The sequence below is a fragment of the Alligator mississippiensis genome, chromosome 8, assembly GCF_030867095.1.
Source record: "Alligator mississippiensis isolate rAllMis1 chromosome 8, rAllMis1, whole genome shotgun sequence".
Lineage (NCBI taxonomy): Eukaryota > Metazoa > Chordata > Crocodylia > Alligatoridae > Alligator > Alligator mississippiensis.
Genome location: NC_081831.1, coordinates 29347302 through 29368272, shown reverse-complemented (window position 1 = coordinate 29368272; position 20971 = coordinate 29347302).

Below are 20971 nucleotides of genomic sequence, written 5' to 3'. Positions count from 1 at the left end.
TTCCCTCAATCTAATGGCAACACTCCTACTAATCCAGCCCAGCATGCTGTTAGCCTTCTTGGCAACAAGGATGCAGTGTTGACTCTTATCAACTTATTGTCCTCTATAACCCCCAAATCCTTTTCTGCAGAGCTGCTGCTTAGCTATTTGGTCCCTAGCCTGTACCAGTGCATGGGATTGTTCTGTCCTAAATACAGGACTTTGCACTTCTCTTTATTGAACCTCAGGAGATTTATTTGTCCCAATCCTCCAATTTGTCACAGTCTTTCTGAATCCTAGCCCTACCCTCCAGCATTTCTACTACACCGCCAGCTTGGTGTCACCTGCAAACTTGCTGAGGCAGCACTCCATCCTATCTTCCAGACTGTTGATGAAAATACTGAAAAAAGCTGGGCCCAGGAAAAATCCCTGGTTCACTCCATTTGATACCAGTTGCCAGCTGGACATCAAGCTATTGATTACTACCCTTTGAGCCAAAGGATCCAGCCCAGTTTTCTTTCCCCCTTACAATCCATTCATCCAATCCATACTTCCTTATCTTGTTGGTGAGAATTGTTTGATAAAGTTGTGAGAGACCGTATCAAAAGCCTTGCTAAAGTCAAGGCAGTTCCCTTCTATTCATGGCCATCAAGTAGGAGATGTAGCAGCCAGATGGGACAGGTCAGCTCAGATGCACTTCCCTGTGGAGGACCTACTGACTATCCTGCCAACATTTCACCTGTTTCTCCCACTGTCAGTTGTCCCACCACACAAGGCTCCTTCATCCTACCACACAAGGCTATGGGGAATTTTGGGGTGGATATATCCCCCACCCCCCCCAGCCCTTCCCAGTGCCACCTTGACAATCATTCCACATGCTCCTGCTATCTTCTCCTTTAACCTCCCATTGTTTTTAACTGGGGCCAAGCTTCAGGAAGGAGGAGCACTGTACCTTCCTCAGCAGGGGGTGCTGGTCACGTGCAACCTGTAAAGGATCTAGGCATTTTTTTGGAGCTATGTGGACTGCAGAGGGCTAGCAAAATCTATTGTGGTCTTCTGGGGTGACAGGATTGTGGATTTTCAGGTTGATTGTGGGGTTAGCATCTTTCCCATGCATCCCATTTATGTTCAGTGGGGAGCTGAAAGGCAGTGTGTGCCGTGTTCTTTTGCAGTGAACAATGGGGAACACTCTGGAAATGTGCTCTGGGGGTGGCGGGTGGGAGGGGGACAGTTTAATTAGAGAGGCTCTGAGAGCCACTCTAGTTAAATCACTGCTACATCTTGTGTACCAGTGTCCCCGTGCTTAAAAATGATTTTTTTTTTTTTTTTGGGGGGGGGGGGGGGGGGGCACTTGAACTAAAGCGCAGGGATGCTGGCCACACAAGATGCAGGAGGCTACTGGAGTGTGGTAATTGCCTTGCTCCAGCAGACTCAATTGATCAAGTCTGCTCCGAGGCACATTGGAGCAGCCTCTGCACTCATGAATAGGCGCCCTATAATTTAGGGCTTCTTTATCAGTTGACAGCTCATTTGGTTAATGCAGCAATTAAACGCTCAGTTTTGCCTCTCTGTGCAAGAGTTCATATTGCCCATCCCCCTCCCCATTCCAGGCCCACAAAACAGCCCCTCCACCACTCCCCGTTTACCCTGGCCTCAAATGCTGTCTATCCCACCTTGGACCTCCCCTTTGTCTTCCAGGCACTGCTACTTGCCTCTCTCCACATATCTCTTGCCTACAGTCTATACCTTGCTCACCCACAGTGCTTTCATTTTCTCCTTCACAGCTCCCACTTGCAGGGTAAAAAGCCCATCGCCCCCACCCTCACTTATCTATCATCCCCTCACTGCTTCTCTCTAAGTAATGTCCCATTTCTGCTCCTTCCCCCACCATACCCCCTTGCACTGTAGCCTCCCATTCCCAGCCAGCCCTTCTTGCTCAGCTTGTGAATGCTTCATGTTACCCCACAGTTCTTAATCTGTTATTGAACATTGCACACCCATTTGGAGCTATGAAAGTGTGACAGGATCATCACCCCATCATCATCCCCACCCCCCTGTTCTCACCTGGAAAAACCTTCATGGCAGCACCGGGCACAGGATCATAGATGGAGAGCATTTTTGGCCAGAATTTTTTTCTATTTGCCAGTTTCATAGTAGCTAGGGTCAGGAGGGACCTGAACAGATCATCTAGCCTGACCCCCTGCCACAGGCAGGAATGAAAGCTGGGTTCACAAGACCCCAGACAGGTGATCATCCAACCTCCTCTTGAATTTGCCCAAGGTAGGGGCGAGGACCACTTCCCTGGGAAGTTGGTTACAGATTTTGGTCACCCTAACTGTAAAAATTGCCTTCTGATCTCTAACCTAAACCTATTCTCCATCAGCTTATGACCATTGTTCCTTGTCACCCCAGGTGGTGCTGGGGAGAAAAGGGCTCTGCCTATTTGCTGTTGATCCCCCCGATGAGCTTGTAGGCAGCCACCAGGTCCCCCCTCAGTCTCCTCTTGCTGAGGCTGAACAGGTTCAGGTCCTTCAGTCTCTCCTCGTAGGGCCTGTCCTGCTGCCCTCTCACTAAGCAGGTGGCCCTCCTCTGAACCCTCTCCAGGCTGGCCACATCCCTTTTGAAATGCAGCGCCCAGTACTGGATGCAGTACTCCAACTGCGGCCTGACCAAAGTCGCATAGAGTGAGAGTATCACCTCTGTGGACCAGCTTGAGATGCACATTTGGATGCATGACAAGGTATGGCTGGCCTTGCTGGCTGTGGTGGCTCATGTTCATCTTGGAGTCAATAATGACTCCAAGATCCCTTTCCGCCTCTGTGCTTTCAAGAAGGGAACTCCCCAGCCTGTATGTATGCTGTGGATTCCTTTTCCCAAGGTGCAGCACCCTCCATTTGTCTACGTTGAACCCCATCCTATTCTTGTCTGCCCACTTTTGTAGTCTGTCTAAATCTAGTTGCAGCATCTCTCTCCCTTCAAGTGTGTCCACCTCGCCCCACATCTTAGTGTCATCAGCAAACTTGGACAGCGTGCTTTCCACCCCCTCATCCAAGTCGCTGATGAAGATGTTAAACAGTGCGGGCCTAAGGACCGAGCCCTGGGTTACCCCACTGCTCACATCTCACCAGGTTGAGTACAACCCATCCACCACTACTCTCTGGGTGCGCCCCATCAGCCAATTTTTTACCCATCCAACTGTGCAGGCATCAATGCCGCAGTCGCTTAATTTATTGATGAGGATGGGGTGAGAGACAGTGTCAAAGGCCTTCTTAAAGTCTAGAAAGACTATGTCCACAGTGACACCATCATCCAAGGATTTAGTTACTTGGTCATAAAAGGCAATCAGGTTGGTCAGGCAGGACCTGCCTTTGATGAACCCATGCTGATTGCCCCTGAGCATGATCTCTCCTGCAGGCCCCCCACAGATGTGCTTCTTGATGATTCTCTCCAAGATCTTCCTGAGCACCGAGGTAAGGCTTGCAGGCCTATAATTACTTGGGTCCTCCTTACTCCCCTTCTTAAATATGCAAGACTCACTCAAGTGCAAATATGCAAAAGCAAAATCAACTCTGAACGACAGGCAAGTGTTCAGAAACAGCAGTGCTGACTCAAGAGCTGGTCCGATCAGAAACAGCAGTGCTCGCTCACTTCTGCACTGGTCCGGTCCTGTAGGGAGCAGACCAGGAAAGCCAAGGCTGCAACTGAACTCCAACTAGCTTTGAGCATCAAGGACAATAAAAAGTCCTTTTTCAGATATGTGGGGAACCGGAGGAAAAGCAGGGGCAACGCTGGACCCCTGCTGAACCAGATGGGGCAACTGACAACTGACGCCCAGGAAAAAGCCAACCTATTAATAGGTACTTTGCGTCAGTCATTCATCAGCCCCGTGGGACGCCTATGCCCGCTACAGGGCCAGGAAGTCCGGGTGAGGGTGATCCCCTGCCCTCCATTAATGCTGACCTCGTGAAGGAACATCTTGAGAAGCTGGATACCTTCAAGTCAGCCGGCCCTGACAATCTTCACCCCAGGGTACTCAAGGAGCTGGCGAGCATCATAGCCCAGCCTCTAGCACGGATCTTTGAAAACTCTTGGCACTCTGGTGTAGTGCCCAAAGACTAGAAGAAGGCCAATGTAGTGCCAATCTTCAAGAAAGGGAGGAAAGTGGATCCGGCAAACTATAGGCCCATCAGCCTGACTTCTATCCCGGGGAAGATCTTAGAAAAGTTTATTAAAGAGGCCATTCTTAATGGACTGGCCGATGCCAACATCTTAAGGGATAGCCAGCACGGGTTTGTTGCGGGTAGGTCTTGCTTGACCAATCTCATTTCCTTCTACGACCAGGTGACCTATCACCTGGACAAGGGAGAAGAGATTGATGTCATATATCTTGACTTCAAAAAAGCCTTCAATCTGGTATCCCATGATCGCCTCTTGGAGAAACTGGCCAATTGTTGCCTTGGGTCCTCCACGATCCACTGGCTGGAAAATTGGCTCCGGGGTCGGACCCAGAGGGTAGTAATTGATGGAAGTCACTCATCGTGGTGTCCTGTGACCAGTGGGGTCCCCCAAGGTTCTGTCCTTGGACCCATACTGTTCAACATCTTCATTAATGATGTGGACACTGGAGTCAGAAGCGGACTGGCCAAGTTTGCCGATGACACCAAACTTTGGGGCAAAGCATCCACACCAGAAGACAGGCCACGGTGATCCAGGCTGACCTGGACAGGCTCAGCAAGTGGGCAGACGAGAATCTGATGGTGTTCAACGCCGATAAATGCAAGTTTCTCCACCTGGGGAAAAAAAACCCGCAGCATCTTTATAGGCTCGGCAGTGCTATGTTGGCTAGCACTATGGAAGAAAGAGACTTGGGGGTCATCATTGACCACAAGATGAACATGAGCCTGCAATGCGATGCGGCGGCTAGTAAAGCGACCAAAATGCTGGCTTGCATCCATAGATGCTTCTCAAGCAAATCTCGGGATGTCATTCTCCCCCTGTACTCGGCCTTAGTGAGGCCGCAGCTGGAGTACTGTGTCCAGTTTTGAGCTCCACAATTCAAAAAGGATGTGGAGAAGCTTGAGAGAGTCCAGAGAAGAGCCATGCGCATGATCAGAGGTCAGGGAAGCAGACCCTACGATGACAGGCTGAGAGCCCTGGGGCTCTTTAGCCTGGAAAAGCGCAGGCTCAGGGGTGATCTGATGGCCACCTACAAGTTGATTAGGGGTGACCACCAGTATCTGGGGGAACGTTTGTTCACCAGAGCACCCCAAGGGATGACGACTAGGTTGAATGGTCATAAACTACTACAAGACCGTTTCAGGCTGGACATAAGGAAGAATTTCTTTACTGTCCGAGCCCCCAAGGTCTGGAACAGCCTGCCACCTGAGGTGGTTCAAGCGCCTTCATTGAACACCTTCAAGAGCAAACTGGATGCTTATCTTGCTGGGATCCTATGACCCCAGCTGACTTCTTGCCCTTTGGGCAGGGGGCTGGACTCAATGATCTTCCGAGGTCCCTTCCAGCCCTAATGTCTATGAAATCTATGAAATCTAAGAGTCCATATACAACTTCTTCCACCCCTGGCCTTCCACTTTCCATGAAGCTTCACCCTTTCCAGGATTGCCAACCATGACATAAATCACTAGCAGCCAAAGGAGAAGAACAGCAGAGAATGCACCAAGCCCTCCCAACTCAAAGATGGCTATATCTGTCAGGTGAATTGGTTGTCAATATGACGAAGTGATCAACAACGCTAACTGCACTTTATCATGCATTAGCAGATGCATGACAAATAGGTCCAGGGAGGTGATGCTTCACCTCTATGCGGCATTGGTCAGGTCACAGTTGGAGTACCGCATCCAGTTTTGGGCGCCGCACTTCAAGAGAGATGCAGAGAATCTTGAGAGGGTTCAGAGGAGGGCCACCAGTATTGTCAGAGGCTTGCAGGCAAGGCCCTACGAGGAGAGACTGAGGGAACTGGATCTCTTCAGCCTTCGCAAGAGAAGGCTGAGAGGTGATCTTGTGGCTGCCTATAAATTCATCAGGGAAGGGCAGTAGGGAATAGGAGATGCTCTATTTACTAGGGCACCCCCTGGAGTAACTAGGAACAATGGGCACAAATTAGCAGAGAGCAGATTTAGATTGGACATTAGAAAGAAGTTCTTCATGGTAAGGGTTACCAGAATCTGGAATGAGTTTCCAAGGGTGCTGGTGCTCTCCCCTACCTTGGGGGTCTTCAAGAGAAGACTGGACAAGCACCTGGCTGGGGTCATCTGACCCCAGTGCTCTTTCCTGCCCAGGGCAAGGGGTCAGACTCAATGATCTACTACTGAGATCCCTTCCAACCCTAACATCTATGAATCTTCAAAATGGCGGAACAGCAAGGGACTGGAGCACAGCATGTATTCATAACACAGGGCAGAATCTGATGGTCACCGAGTCCTTTGTTGGTCAGGTGCAACATGGACTGTAGTGCCCTGTCCTTGTCATGACTCTCTATGTCTGTACAATATATCAAGAAGCAGACAGTTAGTATCTGGGCTAAGATCAAGCATGATAGTAGGCAGCTGATGTAGGAAAAGACTCACTGAAGTTTATGAAGTACTGATGTGTCAATACTAGTGTTTGTACTACATCTTTAGGAATGAGGCTGAGCCCCAAGAAGCTATCTCCAAATGTTATTCAGTATTTCCCTGGCTCTCCTTTGTCACCTACATCCACAAGCTCGAGTGTGACTTGACACTTCTCATAAAGCCTGAAAATTCCGAAGTTGAATAGCAGATTACTAAAAGAGAAGCAAACGGGATGGAAGGTTCTGTGAGCAACTTCTTCTGGGATATTTTGATTCTGGAAGACTAGGAACATTGATGAGAAAACTGGGTCAAGACAGGGAGCATGTGTGGAATTAGGAAATAAATTGGTTGGGAAGTGCAAAAGGACCAAGATTTCATGAGTTAAGAATGGTAGTGTTAGAGTGATTTTGTAGCTGTGATGGTCCAAAGAATTCTTTGTTAGCTTTTGCATTCAAAAGCTTTTAAAACTGTATCCCAAACTTCAGTTGGTTCAATAGTTTCATAGTAGGTAGGGTCAGAAGGGACCTGAGCAGATCATCAAGTCCGAACCCCTGCCATGGGCAGGAAAGTATGCTGGGGTCAAACGACCCCAGCTAGGTGATTATCTAGCCTCCTTTTGAAAACCCCCAGGGTAGGAGTGAGCACCACTTCCCTTGGAAGCTGGTTCCAGATCCTAGCCGCCCCGACTGTGAAGTAGTGCCTCCTGATATCTAGCCTGAATCTACTCTCGGTCAACATATGGCTGTTATTCCTTGTTACTCCCGATAGTGCTCGGGGGAACAGGGACTCTCCCAATGCCTGCTGGTCCCCCTTGGCCAGTTTGTAGACGGCCACCAGATCGCCTCTCAGCCTTTTCTTGTGTAGGCTGAACAGGTTCAGGTCCTGTAGCCTCCGCTCATAGGGCCTGCCTTGCTGCCCCCTGATCATATGAGTGGCCCTCCTCTGGACCCTCTTGATGCTGTCCACATCCCTCCTGAAGTACGGTGCCCAGAACTGGACACAGTACACAACTGTGGCCTGACCAGTGTCGCATAGAGGGAGAGGATCACCACCTTGGACCTGCTCATGATGCGTCTGTGGATGTATGACAAGGTGCAGTTAGCTTTCCTGGCCGTGTCCATTGGTGCCCATTGGTGACCTATGTTCATTTTGGAATCAATAATGACACCAAGATCTTTTTCTGCCTCTGTGCTGACGAGAAGGGAGTTCCCCAGCCTGTAGGTATGTTGCTGGTTCTTCCTCCCCAGGTGCAGTACCTTGCACTTGTCAGTATTGAATCCCATCCTGTTCTCATCTGCCCAACCCTGTAACGTGTCTAGATCTAGTTGCAGCCTGTCCCTCTCCTCCAGCATGCCCACTTTTCCCCACATCTTAATGTCATCCGCAAATTTGAACAAGGTGCTTTTCACCCCCTCGTCCAAGTCGCTGATAAAGATGTTGAACTGGGGGACCCCACTGCCCACATCCCTCCAGGTCAAAAAAGACCCATCCACCACCACTCTCTGGGTGCGGCCCTCCAGCCAATTTGCGACCCATCTGTCTGTGTAGGCATCGACGCCAGTCACCTAATTTCTTAATGAGAATGAGGTGAGAGACAGTGTCGAAGGCCTTCCTAAAGTCCAGAAATACTACGTTCATTGCAACACCTGCGTCTAAGGATTTTGTGACCTGGTCATAGAAGGCCACCAGATTGGTCTGACAGGACCTGCCTTGAATGAACCCATGTTAGTTGCCCCCTAAGCATAATCTCCCCTGCTGGTCCCTCGCAGATGTGCTCCTGGATAATTTTCTCAGAGAGCTTCCCCAGGACTGAGGTAAGACTAATGGGCCTGTAGTTTCCTGGGTCCTCCTTCCTCCCTTTTTTGAAAATGGGGACCACATTGGCCCTTTTCCAGTCCTCCAGAACTTTGCCAGAGCACCATGAGTGCTCATAAAGCTGTGCCAGGGGTCCTGCAATAACCTCTGCTAATTCCCTCAGCACTCTGGGGTGGAGGTCGTCAGGACCTGCTGACTTGAACACATCTAGACCCACCAGAAGTTCTCTGACTAGGTCCTCACTGACCCTGGGCCTGGCAGTGCCTCCCCTGGATCCATCAGGTATCCTAGTGTGGGGGATGCCCTGGTCCCTGCTCAAAAAGACGAAGGCAAAGAAATTGTTAAAGAGGTTAGCTTTGTCATCTGGTGTAACCACCAGATTGCCTAGCATATCCTGCAGAGGCCCTACATTACCCGGTACCTTATTTTTACCCGCTGTGTATTTAAAAAAGGACTTCTTGTTGTCCTCGATCCGGGTCACTAGTCCCAGTTCCATCTCCGCCTTAGCCTTCCTAACAGCCCCCTTACAATCTTGGGCAAAGGAGGTATAATCATCCTTGGTGATGGCCCCTCCCTTCCATTGGGTGTACGTCTCCTTTTTAGCTTTGAGACTTTCCTGGATGCTTTTGGTGGGCCATGGGGGCTTTTGAGCACTCCTGCCCCCTTTGATCCACGAGGGGATTGTCACCCTTTGGCTTGGAGGATCATCTCCTTAAGGAACGATCACTCTTCCTGGACTCCCAACTCCCCTCCCCTCTGGGACCTCAGTGCCTCCCTGACTAGTCTCCTTACCTCATTGAAATCCGTCCTCCTGAAATCTAGGGCTGTTGCCTTGCAGCAGGCCTTTGACGCCCTGTGCTGGATGATGAATTCCAGTAGGCGATGATCGCTATCACCCAGGTGGTCGAGACCCCGCAGTCCACTCACCAGGTCGTTGCCCGTGGCCAGGACCAGGCCCAACAAGGCATTTCCCCTAGTGGGACTGTGCACCTCCTGAGTTAGATGGAGGTCCTGTAACTCAGCTAGGAACCTATATGAGCGGTCAGACCTGGCTGACTGCTCTTCCCAGCAGATGTCTGGATAGTTTAGGTCACCCATGATGACCACATCCCTTCACTTAACTGCCTTCTCGAGCTGGCGTGAGAATTCCTGTCCATATTTTGTTACCCCAAAAAATCTTTGATTATCACATAGATTAAAAATAGTGTTTCAGAGGAAATAGGTAGATCAGGGATGCTTGATGTCAGTAGGGAAAGATCTAATGGTCTGGAAGAAAAAGGAGATGAATTAAGGGCTAAGTATAAGTAGATTTATGTTGTGTGTGATTACTGGGATGTTAGAGCCTGAGACCACTGAAATACTGCTTATATCAGGGTTCAAAAGTAACATCAAAATATTTCTGCAGTCACAGCATTGGATCAGAGCAACTAATTGCTCAGTGGATAGTGAAAAACTGAAATAAAATGGATTGTTGTGTTGATAGGGGAGATTTCTTGAGATCAGCAAGGGGTGAGATTAATGAATGTCTTGTTTAAAGCTATGATAATACATAGTTAAGTGTGTGCTATGACTTTGCATATTTTTTATGTAACAACCGCTATAAAATATCTTTTGATATTTTATTAAACATAAGGAAACAATTAAAGTGTTTCAAACAAAGTCCAGCATCAGCCATTTATTTTTAAGGCTGTTTTTCAAGCTTCTTCTTTACTTGCATATTGGCATTTAAGAGGGCAACTGTCATTTGATAGTTGGTTTTACTGGTTTTAACTGTACCTTTGAAAAGTAAATAAAAAGCCTATTACAATGCTCTGAAACTGTTACTGGTGAACTCTGAAGCCCCCTCCATTTAAGGGAAACAAGCTGGACTCACATGAAGGGAACAAGTAAGGGTAAGGGAACATAGCAACAGCTTCTGTGTTTTTCTTGAAATTAGAACTGATCAAAAATTGAAGTTTTATAAAATTATTATGTATTTATTTGAGAGATTTTCCTTGTTCCTTAAATGTATTTCAGTAGAAAGGCAGAAGAAACAGGGGAAAAAAATCCCACTTGCTGGGTGCATCTACATGAGATGCTACCGTGCAATGGTTACTGCACATTTATTTAGTACTTGTATAAACTTGCCTAATACTACTACACAGTAGGATCACATCATGGCTTTTGCCACGCAATGCTACTGCACAGTAGTATCAGGCTACTATGCAGTCAGCGTCTCCTGTAGACGCAGACTCTTTTTACTTTTTCCTTTACCTTTCTTCTTGTCCCAAATATAGGACTCAAAAATGTTGTGGAAAAAGACTTTTTCAACATTCTAGTATTTTTCTTAACCTTTTTGCTTACAAATATCTGGTTTGGGTCATTCACACTTTCCATGCAGTAAAAAAATCACAGTCATTTCTCCTCAAATGTAAATTTATAGAAATTAGTTTTATAGAAATTAATCTTATAGAATTAGATTGGATTTACTCATTAACAGTTTTTTCTACTGTTTCCATCAATGGCGTACCAACCGGGGGGGGGGGGGGGGGGGGGGCCATTGCCCCTGGGCACAGAGCTGTGGGGGGGCACCAGCTGGCTGGGAAACAGAAAGCAGCAGCAACAGCGAGAAGAAGTGCTTCCGGTTTCCGGTTCCGCCTGCCCCCCCTGGGTGTGCGACCAGGCACTGGGGAACCCTCTCTCCCCGGTCTGCGATTGGCCACTGGGGATGGGGTGTGCAAATGTAAGCATTGGCCCCTGGGTGCCAGAGATCCTTGGTACACCACTGGTTTCCATTATATTTACATTTCACCATACTTGGAATCAATTTCATTTGCCACAACTTACAATGGTACTGAATTACCCAGTGACACTGAAATTGCATATGTGTACATGTGGAAATGGAATGTACCCTTACTGAGGACAGCTACTGTTCTCGTTTTACAATGAAACTGAAGCAATACCCTGCCTACAAGAAAGATGGCTATTTCAGGAAGACCTCTCAGTCTTCAACATTGCCAGTGTGTCAGAAAGAATTGAAATGCATGAAAAATATCTGATTATGGGCAGAGTTGTATTTTGTGCCTCAATTTACAGATTATAATGTTTTTTTCACTATAAATCATTTATGGATAGTCTCCCACCCCAGGAACTATTAAATAAACCCTTTCTAAGAAGGGGTTTACTAGTCTGAGTGTAAGATGAGTAGTAAACAGGGAGCAGTTGTTCTGGGATAAGCAGCTCAGGTGTGGGGACTCCCTTGGAGAGGCTTTTTCTCTGTGCTAGTGACTTGGAACAACAAACTGGTCCAACACAATGGAAGCAACAAGAATAGTAAGAGACCAATGTTGCTGCAAAGGAGCTTCTAAAATGCCTCAAATGTAAAAGAAAAGCATACAGGCAATGGAAGAATGGGCTGGTCACCAAGAAAACATCCCAGGAAATAGCAAGAACCTACAGGGACAAAATCAGAAAGGCAAAGATCATTGGTGATGCGTAGGGTGTGCATGCAGCTGCACGTGCATCCCCTGAGATTGGCCATGCCCTCCCTGAGAGAAGAGCCGGTGGCACTTCTGGGTTTGCTGCCAGGCAACCCAGCTGCAGGATGCTGCAGCAGGGGGAAGGGGCACACTGGGTTCGCAGCTGGCCCAGCACAGCACAGCACAGCACAGCACAGCACAGCACAGCACAGCAGACAGGTAGGTAAGGTTTCTTGAGTGGGGGGTACAGAGATTAAGATCCCCACAGTGCAGGAGGGAGTGGGGTGGGACAGAGGTGAATCATTCACCCCCACCTCCACCCTGCTCCCTGCTGCACTGTGGGGATTGTCCACTGGGCCGGGTCATGGGGTAATGGGAGCCCAAAAGCTCCTGCTGCTTCTCACACTGCAGGGGAGTTGTGGGAGAGGTGGAACATTCTCCCAACCCCTTGGCTCCAACGTGCGATGGACCTGGACAAGCTGCTGGGCTCCAATTGCCCCATGACCTGGCCCGGTCAGGACCCTATTCACAGTGAATGGAGCCCCAGCCAGCCTGGGTCATGGGACAAGTGGAGCCCAGTGGCTCCTGCAGTCGTGGTGCCGGGGAGCTGCGGGGGGGGGGGTACATCCCCCCCACCACCGCCATTTTTGCTTGGGGCAAGGGCAGGCTGCAGTTGCGAGGCAAGCTGAGCTCTGCCTGCTCTGTTCCTCACCGCAGTCTTTGAAAGCGGCGTGGCACAGCACCATGTGCCTTGCTGCCCAGCCTGTCGAGCAGCAGGACACACATGGCAATGTAATACTGATGAAGGCTGCAGCAAGGCGCAGAGCAGGTAGAGCCCAGCTCGCCTGACAGCTGCAGCCACCCTTGCCCCGTGCCCTCCCTTGGCTCCCCAGCACCGCAACTCTGCAGGAGCCGCCGGGAACGACTTAGGCGGGACAGGGCGGGGGTCCTGGGGCCTCCATCTCCTCCAGCCCAGTGGCGCAGCTGAGTCTAGCCCTGTTCCAGCTCTGGACCCACCCCCCCAGGCGGTATGGGGCTGGGGCCAAACGGAGCTTGGTGCAGGGAGGCAGCCAAGGCCAGTGCAGGGCTGGGGGGTGGCGGATGCTGGCACCGGGCAATGACCTTTGGCAGAGGGGGAAGAGGCAGCTGTACAGGTGCATCAGACCCTGGCCCCAAGCCCGAGCCCTGCCTGGTCCCAGCCCTAGCCTCACTCCGCCCCCACCCATGACCCTTTCCCCTCCCCCTCCCCTTCCCCCACACACTTTCGCATGGGGAGGGGGCATGCATGCGTGCACACTCAGACCTCCCCCAGTTTTTTGTCTGCCTCCATCCCCGGCCCCACAATTGATCAGCTCCTGGGGGACCCCGTCTCCTCTGGTCACCACTGGGGGACCCTCTCTCCTGTTCGGTGATCACTTGCTGGTGCTCCCCCTCCCCCCCGTATTAGGAGGCACTGGTCGCCCATGGCAAAGATAAAGAATGTGCTGCACTTGGAAATGGAGACTAAGGACAACAAATAGAGGTTCTGTAAGTATGTTGGCCAAAAAAAAGGACCAAGAAAGCTGTGGGTCTTCTGTTAACAAGCCATGGAGAACTAACTGAAGATGCAAAGAAAAGTGGAGCTACTCAACAGCTGCTTTGCCTCAGTCTTCACAAAATATTAAGCTGCAGTCTGACACCTACTAGGGAGAATCTGGATAAGGAAAGAGGTAATCTGAGGGAGGACATAACAAGAGATGGCCAGTGAGCTTCTGTTGGGTCTCATTATTTTCCCAGGATTTCTGTTTGTAAATGACAGGCTATTAATTGTTTTCCCCAAGGGCAAAGTGTGAGGTTTTCCTCAGTAACAGTTCTGTGCTGTCTTGTAATTGTAACCACCAGGAACCTGAACAGTGGAGGTGGAACTTCAGGGGCTTCCAGCTCAGTGAGCCTTCCACTGTGAAACATCGAAAAGAGCATGATGTCCTTTTCTTCTCAAACTTGGAGCCTGATTCTGGTGACATACTGTACCTATGGCAGCACTGTTAGCCACATGAGAGTGAAGCTACCATTAACCAAGTGTGCTTCAAAAATCACTCTAGGCCCAAAGTGCTAAGAGAGCCTTTTCAGTCCAGTATTGCCAATCCCAATGGTTCAAAAATAATGAATTCAGACCCTAAAGTCATAGATTCGTAGATGTTAGGATCGGAAGGGACCTCAACAGATCATCGAGTCCGACCCCCTTCATAGGCAGGAAAGAGTGCTGGGTCTAGATGACCCCAGCTAGATGCTTATCTAACCTCCTCTTGAAGACCCCCAGGGTAGGGGAGAGCACCACTTCCCTTGGGAGCCCATTCCAGACCTTGGCCACTGGAACTGTGAAGAAGTTCCTCCTAATGTCCAATCTAAATCTGCTCTCTGCTAGCTTGTGGCCATTATTTCTTGTAACCCCCGGGGGCGCCTTGGTGAATAAATACTCACCAATTCCCTTCTGTGCCCCCATGATGAACTTATAGGCAGCCACAAGGTCACTTCTCAACCTTCTCTTGCGGAGGCTGAAAAGGTCCAGTTTCTCTAGTCTCTCCTCGTAGGGCTTGGCCTGCAGGCCCTTAACCATACGAGTGGCCCTTCTCTGGACCCTCTCCAGGTTATCCGCATCCCTCTTGAATTGCGGCGCCCAGAATTGCACGCAGTACTCCAACTGCGGTCTGACCAGTGCCGTATAGAGGGGAAGTATCACCTCCTTGGACCTATTCGTCATGCATCTGCTGATGCACGATAAAGTGCCATTGGCTTTTCTGATGGCTTCGTCACACTGCCAGCTCATGTTCATCTTGGAGTCCACTAGGACTCCAAGATCCCTTTCCACTTCCATGCCACCCAGCAGGTCATTCCCTAGGCTGTAGGTGTGCTGGACATTTTTCCTCCCTAGGTGCAGCACTTTGCATTTCTCCTTGTTGAACTGCATCCTGTTGTTTTCTGCCCACTTGTCTAACCTGTCCAGGTCTGCTTGCAGCTGCTCCCTGCCCTCCGGCGTGTCCACTTCTCCCCATAGCTTTGTGTCATCTGCAAACTTGGACAGAGTACATTTCACTCCCTTGTCCAAGTTGCTGATGAAGACATTAAAGAGGACATCCAAGGACCGAGCCCTGTGGGACCCCACTGCCCACACCCTTCCAGGTCGATACCGACCCATCCACCACAACTCTCTGGGTGCGACCCTCCAGCCAATTTGCCACCCACTGGACTGTGTAGTCATCCAAGTCACAGCCTCTTAACTTGTTCATCAGTATGGGGTGTTATACCGTATCGAAGGCCTTCCTGAAGTCTAAGTATACGACACCCACCCCTCCTCCTGTGTCCAGGCGTTTCGTAACCTGGTCATAAAAAGAGACTAGATTGGTCAGGCACAATCTGCCTGCCACGAACCTGTGCTGGTTTTCCCTCAGCATAATTTGTCCTGCCGGGCTCTCGCATATGTGAGCCTTGATAATTTTTTCAAAGACTTTGCCAAGGATGGAGGTGAGACTGACTGGCCTATAGTTGCCCGGGTCCTCCTTCCTCCCCTTCTTGAAAATGGGGACCACATTGGCCCTTTTCCAGTCCTCCAGGACTTGGCCCGTGCGCCACGAGCGTTCGAATATTCCCACCAGTGGCTGTGCAATGACGTCGGACAGTGCCTTCAGTAACCTCGGATGGAGCTCATCCGGGCCTGCCGACTTAAAGGCATCCAGTTCCTCCAAGTGCCTCTGCACCATCTCAGGGTCTACGCATGGAAGTCTGGCGCCTTGCTGCTGCCTCTCTACAATCCCAGTGAGAGACTTGTCGTGCCCCTCACTTAGGAACACTGAGGCAAAGAACTCGTTGAGGAGTTCAGCCTTGTCCCCCCTGTCCATCACCAATTGTTTCTGCCCATTTAGCAGGGGTCCTATTCCTCCCTTTTTTGTTTTTTTTCCAAAAAAGATGTTATTGCTTCTTTTGTCTGTATCCTGGGGCTTGGGGGGTGTTTGTTTGACTCTTCACTTCCATCTCACAGTCCTGGGGCCATCTGTGGCAGACATCTCTTCCCTGTCTTCCACTCTTCACTTCTTCCCCCTTCTCAGTTGGAAGTAAGGGGAGGGAATGGAAGGGGCAGAGGATGCCATCTCTTTGCTAGAGGATGGGTGATAGAAGAAAAAAGAAGAGCTTCCCTGAGCTGCTGGGCTGTTTCTGCTCCCTTCTTCTCCTTCCGCTCCTGTGAGAAGAATGTCAGGCTGCTGAAAAAGGAAAGACGGCTCCACCTGCTTTTGCAGAGCCGATTTCCTGCTCTACCTCAACAGGGAAGGAAGTGAGCTCAGGCAATCAGCAATCTTCCCCCAGGCAGATTAATATGCACAAGCGAGTAGAGCTCCTTATATCCTCATCAGACAGGCTAAAGAAAAAAAAAACTTAAGATAGACCAGAGTGGCTATTGTTAAAATATGATCTCATTATCTTGAAGGCAAAATCTTGATAATTTTTTAACTTGGTATTAAAAAGAAAGAGGAAAGAAAGGCAAAAGCAGGAAATGAAGCTTCTGACTCTAGTCTCACTGGCAACATTACCATTGGAGAAATATGAGCACAGCAAATGGTTTTAGTAGTCACTTTGAGACATGACAAATTTATACTTATCTTAGTCTTCTTAAGGCATTGTTTTAACCTGCCTCCCTGTGCAAGGCTCAGAGATGTTGTAAAAGAAACAGCCTGGGGCAGCTAAGCAAAATTGTATTTATTAAAGAGAAGGCAAAATGAGAGAGAGAGGAAAGAGAGGAAAGAAGTGGGGTAGGAAAAGGCTACATATGAGAAAGATTGACAGCAGAAACCCATATTCCTGGTGGTGTTCATGGCTTATCTAAAGCCAGGCGTTGAAGTTACTGGTTCACCAATGTTCTTGGTTTCCTCTTTTTGAACTTGTTTGACTGTGATGGCTTTCAGAGCCAGCTCAGCAGTGTTATAACGGATCCCAAAGTCTCCAGAGATGCGCAAAGGTCACTCCTTTTGACCCACTTAAGCTGCTGGTATCACAATTACCTTCTCCAAAGTCTAGTTTTAATCCACATCACCTCAAAAGCAATGAGTAAAATAGCCCAGGGCTTATTATTATATCCAACAGACCTTATTTATTATCAATAGGCCCTTTTGTTTGGACTGATTCAGTCTTTTAGTTACTTTATGAACAACTTAACGTGACAGGCTGAGATGAACTTTTTAGCACTTTGGACATTCCAAAGCAGGGGTTTTCAACCTTTTTAGGTCAGTCTTCCCCTGGCAGCCAGCTGAGAAGGAAGGAGTCCCCTGGTGGCCGTTCAACAAGCGGGGTTGGAGAGGGGGTCCCCCAGTGGCTGGTCAGCGAGCGTGCCAGCAGCACAGTGGCAGCAGAACTGCTGGCAGCATGGCAGCAGCAAAAGTGTTGGTGGCAACACCTGCTGACAAGTACCCCGAGGCCTTCCCAAGTACCCCCAGGGGTATGCGTATATCCGGTTGAAAACCCCTGTTCTAGAGTCTAGGCCCCTGCCCAGCACTTGGTCACTTACTTAGCCAAATAAGTGACATTTTTTACACACAGATTTCAGATTCAACTTTCATCTGTGGCAGCAAAGGTTTGCTCAGTTATGCACATAATTGCCAAAAGAAAAATGAAAGAAGAGGAGTCCAATAGACTAGTGGTTAGGGCACTTGCCTAGGGGTCTGGCCCTGTACCTGTACCTAATAGCTTTTCTGAACCTTACATTTAATATTCATTGGATAAGCAGTAGAGAGGTAGATTCTGTACCACTGGAAGAGGACAAGGTCAAAAATCAGGCCTTCCTCCCTTCCAGGGTGGTATGTATTAGCGAGCTATACTGCCTCTGGCTTGTATTTCTCCTGGCCCCACATATCTCCCCATTTGGCTGTCCAATAGAGGTCGAGTGATGCTCTGCACAATTCCTAGCCTGATGGGTAGAGCACTTTATTTGCAAGTGAGAGATTCAGGTTCAATCCTGTTCTAAGGGGGCCTAGAACAAACGTTTTCCGCTTTCTGGATAAATGCCCTAACACTCAGACTATTGGGCTTTCCTCTGCCTCCTTTGTCAACCATTGCTTGTGGTTTTTCTCTGACCATAATTTCCAGGACTTACACACATACCTAGGCAATCCTATTCTACCACAAAGCCTATACAGACAGAGCAGAGCCTTCTAAGCTGCTCAGAAGGCAAGTGCAGTACAAGTAAACTAAGCAAATAGGAACAGAAACTAAAATCTGCATAAGTGCCAGGAATGTGACTGAAGTGTTGACTGTAGCCATGTTGATTTAAGGACATAGGCAGACAAGGTTCTTTGGGTAATTGTGATATCTTTTATTAGACTAAATAGACCAGGCATGTGACTGGGAAGCTTTCCAACTTTACCCCTTAAAAGTTCAATTCCACTACACCTTCTTTTCCCATCCAAAACCTAACAACACTAAATAAACAGCATTGATTTCATAGAATCATAGAAGTAGGGTTGGAAGGGACTTTGTAGATCTTCAAGTCCGACCCCCTGCCTGGGCAGGAGGAAAACTGGGCTCAAATGACCCCAGTTCAAGCCGCTTCTTAAACACCCCCAGGGTAGGAGCCAGCACCACTTCCCTTGGAAGTCGGTTCCAGATCCTAGCCGCCCTAACTGTGAATTAGTTCTTACGGATGTTCAATCTAAACCTACTCTCCACCAACTTTGTGGCCGTTATTCCTTGTTATCCCGGGGGGCGCTAGAGGTAACAAGGTCTCCCCCAAACCCTTCTGGTCCCCCCTAGTGAGTCACAAGGTCCCCCCTCAGCCTTCTCTTGTGAAGGCTGAACAGGTTCAGGTCCCATAGCCTCTCATTGTAGGGTCTGCCCTGCTGTCCCCGGATCATGCGGGTGGTCCTCCTCTGGACCCTCTCAATGTTGTCCAAATCCCTCTTGAAGTGGGGTGCCCAGAACTGGACACAGTACTCCAGCTGCGGCCTGACCAGTGTCGCATAGAGGGGGAGGGTCACCTCCTTGACCCTACTTGAGATGCACCTGTGGATGCATGATAGGGTCCAGTTGGCCCTGCCGACCGTGACCTCGCATTGTTGGCCCATGTTCATCTTGGAGTCAATAATGACTCCAAGATCCCTTTCTGCCTCCATGCTCTCAAGAAGGGAGTTTCCCATCTTATAAGTGTGCTGCTGGTTACTACTGCCCAAGTGCAGCACCCTGCACTTGTCAGTATTGAAACGCATCCTGTTTTTGTTAGCCCACCCCTGCAACCTATCCAGGTCTTTCTGCAGTCTTTCCCTCCATACTAGCGTGCCCACCTCACCCCAAATTTTGGTATCATCAGCAAATTTAAACAGGTTGCTTTCCACCATGTCGTCCAAATCGCTGATAAAGAAATTGAACAATGCGGGTCCAAGGACCGAGCCCTGGGGGACTCCTCTGCCCACTTCCCCCCAGGTCGAATATGACCCATTCACCACCACCCTCTGAGTACGACCCTTCAGCCAATTAGCAATCCATCTGACTGCGTAGGCATCGATGCCACAGTCGCCTAATTTTTTAATGAGGATGGGGTGGTCGACAGTGTCAAAGGCCTTGCTGAAGTCCAGAAAGACTACATCCACGGCGACACCTGCATCCAATGTTTTCGTGACCTGATCGTAAAAGGCAATCAAGTTGATCTGACATGACCTGCCCCTAATGAAACCGTACTGGTTGCCCTTGAGCATCATCCCTGATGCCAGCCTATCACAGATGTGCTCCTTGATGATCTTCTCAAAGAGTTTCCTCAGGATTGAGGTAAGACTGACAGGCCTATAGTTGCCCGGGTCCTCCTTCTTCCCTTTTTTAAAGATGGGGACCACATTGGCCATCTTCCAATCATCTAGAACCTGGCCTGAGTACCACGAGCGCTCGTAAAGCCGTGCCAAGGGCCCAGCAATGGCCCCTGCTAGCTCCCTCAACACCCTGGGATGGAGAGCATCTGTACCTGCTGATTTGAACACGTCCAGCCCCTCCAGAAACACTCTAACCCGGTCTTCCTCAGCCTTAGGTCTTGGGGCGTTCCCCTCGAGTCCATCTTGAATCACGGTGGGGGAGTCCTGGTCCCTGCACAAGAAAATGGAGGTGAAGAATTTGTTTGCCTTCTCCTCTGGCGCAACCACCAGATTGCCCAGTGTATCTTGCAGGGGCCCCACATTTCCCGGCGCCTTCTTCATCCTCCCTGTATATTTGAAAAAGGGCGTTTTATTAGCTTTGATCTTGGACGCTAGTCCTAGCTCTATGTGCGCCTTAGCTTTCCTAACAGCCCCCCTACTGGCCTGAGCAGTGGAGGTATACTCCTCTTTGGAGATAGCCCCCGCTTCCACCGAGTGTTTGCCACTTTTTTGGCAACCAGGCATTCCTGGATGTCCTTGGTGAGCCAGGGAGGCTTTGGGGCACTCTTGCCCCCCTTGCTTCTTGTTGGGATCGTCACCCCTTGGGCCCTGAGTATCATCTCCTTAAGGAATGACCACTCATCTTGGGCACTGAGTTCCCCTGCCCTCGAGAACCCCAGCGTCTCTCCCACCAATCTCAACTCGTTGAAGTTGGCCCTCTTGAAGTCTAAGGCTACCGCCTTGCTGCAGGCCCTTGTCACCCTGCGCTGGATGATGAATTCCAGCAAGCGATGATCGCTATCACCCAGGTAGTCAAGGACCTGGAACCCCCTTACCAGATCATCGCCTGTGGCCAGGACCAGGTCCAACAGGGCATTTCCTCTGATGGGACTGTGCACCTCCTGGGTTAAGTGGAGGTCCTGTATCTCTGCCAGGAACCTCCTGGAACAGTCCGACCTGGCTGACTGCTCCTCCCAGCAGATGTCCGGGTAATTTAGATCACCCATGACAACTACATCCCTTGCCTTAAGTGCCTCTGCAAGCTGGCCTGAAAACTCCCGGTCCAGCTCCTCCCCTTGGTTGGGGGATCTGTAGCAGACCCCCACCGTTAAATCCCTCTCCCCACGACCCCCTTGTATCTTGACCCAGAGCACTTCAGCTTGCCCCTCCTCTGACCCCATTTTGCTGGCAGAGGATGTATATTGCTCTTTGACATAGAGCGCCACACCCGCTCCCTTCCTTCCTTCTCTATCCCGCCTGTAGAGTCTATAGCCCCTAATGCTATCTG